Below are 3547 nucleotides of genomic sequence, written 5' to 3'. Positions count from 1 at the left end.
TGTTTGGATTGCATGCAAATTAGGTAAACATCATTGGTAGTTATATAAGTAGTTGAACTTGAATCACACTTATATAATAGAGTTTAATATTGTTAGGCTTAGTTAAAGATCCTCTGTTTGGATGTGTTTGATTAATGATTGCATGAGAACCAAGTAATAATTAACTTTCAGCTAGTAACTTGAGTTGATCTACTTGATGTTTAATAGTTTATATAATTTGTCAATCTATTTGCATATTAGTCCGCATCATAAGATTAATATGTATCATGAAGTTGAATTGAAAACTAAGAATTGAGATGTTAGCCATGCACATCACGTGACTAGCATATGCTTTAAGTCCTACCTATTGAATGATATGTGACATTTAGCTTAACTTTTTAGGGATAATGATTGGTCTATGATTGTTATCTTGCTATTCATTAATATAAGTCATGAAATATCAAATATAAATCCCTTATGATTCACACGTCCTTGTAATCACTTCTCTTTTATATTGTTTATTTAATTTGAATTTTTATTTTATCTTTCCTTAATAATTTATTAAAAGTTATCAAAACCATACATTCGATTATATCTTTCCTAAGAGATAATAATTCAAACAACAACCAAAAACATAATATATATTTCTAATTCTTTAATAAGAATAAAACAACAACTCTTATCTGCTTCTACGCTCTCTTGGGACGATAACCTAAAATACTAAATCTGATCGGGTCTTATTGCTCATTAGGGTGTTAAAAGTAAAATAAATGTTTTATAATTTTAAAAGTTGAAATTCAAATTAAGCAATACTCCACACACACTTTTGACACATCAAGTGTAATGAGTCTGATGCCCTAGTAGTCACTAGAGGTGTTAAAGAAACAACTGTTAATATACCCATATAAGATTTTTCCGATACGGAACCTGTGCCAATTGACCCAGTTGTCAATCCACCAGAACCTATCTCTCCTAAAGCTCCGAAAATTATTCCGCGAACCCGCATGCATTTCCCAGGTAGGCTTAGGAAGGAAAAATAGGAAGTACAATTCGCTAAGTATTGGGATATTATTAAGAATCTGCGTTTGAATGTACGACTAGTAGATGCTTTAGTAGAAATGCCAAACTGCCCTAAATTTTTCAAAGAATTGCTTTCAAACAAAGAGAGATTAAGAGAGATAGTTAGCTTACCCTTAAGTGAAGAATGTTCTTTAGTGTTGCAATATGGTATTCCCCCTAAGTTAGAAGATAGCGGAAGATTTAGGTACCTTGCTACCGGCAAGATGTCCAAATTAGCAATGCGTTAGCAGACTTAGGAGCCATTGTAAACCTAATGCCCTATTCATTATTCAAAAAGCTATGATTAAATGGCTTAAGACCTACTAGAATGACTATCTAACTCGCAGACAGATTAGTTAAGATTCGTGGAGGAATAGCTGAGGATGTCCTAGTCAGAGTGGATAAGTTTGCATTTCCCGTTGATTTCATCATTATTGATATTGAGGAAGACATGAAGGTCCCACTCATACTTGGCAGACCATTCTTGAATACTGCGAAAGCCGTAATTGATGTAAACGAGAAATCACTGAAATTAAGAGTTGGTAGTGAAGAAGTCACATTTAATGTTGACCAACTCATGAACCATCCTCGCGAAGAAGATGTCAATCTCGCTGCTTCTTTTCAAGAACTAGTCAACGAATATCTGGAGGATACCATGGCTATGTACAGTCAAGTTCTAATTTATAAGGATCTGTTCTCTACACATCCTGAAGGAAATTTCGACATCCATTCAGCCATAAATCCTAGTCAATATAAATCTCCCCTCTCCGAAAGTAACTTTCTCGGCAAGACTATCCAAATAGCACCGCTAGGTCAAGGCATTCCCTACCTCTATTAAGGAGACGATCGAATGAAGAGACGGATTTCATTCCGGTATTCCAGGAACCACGGTTAAATAAGGACTGTGTTGAAATTCCTGAACCAACCTTCGTAACTAAGAAAGACGTTTCTGAAGATGAAGCATTAAGAAGGACAATTTCCAGAACCAGAGAACATATAGCATCAGTGACCACTATTAAGGAAGAAGAATCAGAATTCCAGAAGAGATATGACTCGTTAGATAGAGAGGAGATAGCTAGAATGAAGCCATCTATCGAGGAACCTCTAAAATTGGAATTGAAGAAGTTACCCGAACATCTTGAGTATACATTCTTAGAAGGAGAATCACAACTCCTTGTAATCATTTCGAAAGACCTCACGCCACAGGAGAAGGCGGAATTGATTAAGGTTTTGAAATCACATAAGAAATCAATTGCTTGGAAGATTTTCGACAAAAAAAGAATCAATCCAAACTATTGCACTCATAAGATCTTCATGGAAGATGATTTCAAACCATCAGTTCAGAGGCAAAGAAGGGTCAATCCAATGATTCAAGAATTCGTCAAGAAAGAAGTAATCAAACTTCTAGACGCCGGTCTGAACTATCCTATTTCCGATTCGCCATGGGTTAGTCCTGTTCAAGTAGTACCCAAGAAGGGAGAAATGACCGTAATCAAAAATTAGAATAATGAACTTATTCCAACACGGGAGGTCACCGGTTGGAGGGTTTGAATAGATTATCGTAAACTAAACGATGCAACCCGGAAAGATCATTTTTCATTACCATTCATCGATCAAATATTGGAACGCCTATCAGGAAATGAGTTCTATTGTTTCCTTGACGGTTTTTTAGGCTACTTTCAAATTCCTCTCGATCCAAAGGACCAAGAAAAGACAACCTTCACCTGTCCTTATGGAACATTTGCCAATCGACGCATGCCCTTTGGGCTGTGTAATGAACCTGCTACATTTTAGCGATGCATGATAGCAATATTCCATGACATGATCGAACGTTGTATGGAAGTCTTCATGTTCGGTAGTACCTTTAAGTCTTGCCTTTCTAACCTTGACAAGATGCTCACCCGGTGTGAAGATTCGAATTTAGTTCTAAATTGGGAAAAATGTCACTTCATGGTAAAAAAAAAAAGCATAGTTTTAGGACATAAGATATCAAAGTCAGGAATAGAAGTTGATAAGGATAAGATTGAAACCATAACTAAGCTTCTAGAACCTACCACAGTAATAGCGTTAAGGAGTTTCCTTGGATACGCCGGTTTTTACCAACGTTTTATCAAAGATTTTTCAAAGGTCACACGACCTATTACTCATCTCCTCGGAAAGAAAGTTACGTTTGTCTTTAATGAAGAATGTGTTCAAGCGTTTAACTATCTGAAGGAACAGCTCACACATGCACCCATCATGATAGCTCCTGATTGGAGCTTACCATTCGAAATCATATGTGATGCGAGTAACTTCACAGTTGGAGATGTACTAGAAAAACGGAAAGATAAGCACTTTCATCAAATCTATTATGCCACCAAAACCTTAACCGAAGCTCAAGAGAATTACACAACTACGGAAAAGGAGCTGCTAGCGGTAGTTTTCGCCTTCGATAAATTCCGTTCCTATCTCATCCTGTCCAAAACTATGGTTTACACAGATCATTCAGCCCTACAGTATCTATTCACTA

The sequence above is a fragment of the Rutidosis leptorrhynchoides genome, chromosome 5, assembly GCF_046630445.1.
Source record: "Rutidosis leptorrhynchoides isolate AG116_Rl617_1_P2 chromosome 5, CSIRO_AGI_Rlap_v1, whole genome shotgun sequence".
Classification (NCBI taxonomy): Eukaryota; Viridiplantae; Streptophyta; class Magnoliopsida; order Asterales; family Asteraceae; genus Rutidosis; species Rutidosis leptorrhynchoides.
The sequence above is the reverse complement of the archived record's forward strand: the minus strand, read 5'-3'. Positions refer to the sequence as shown.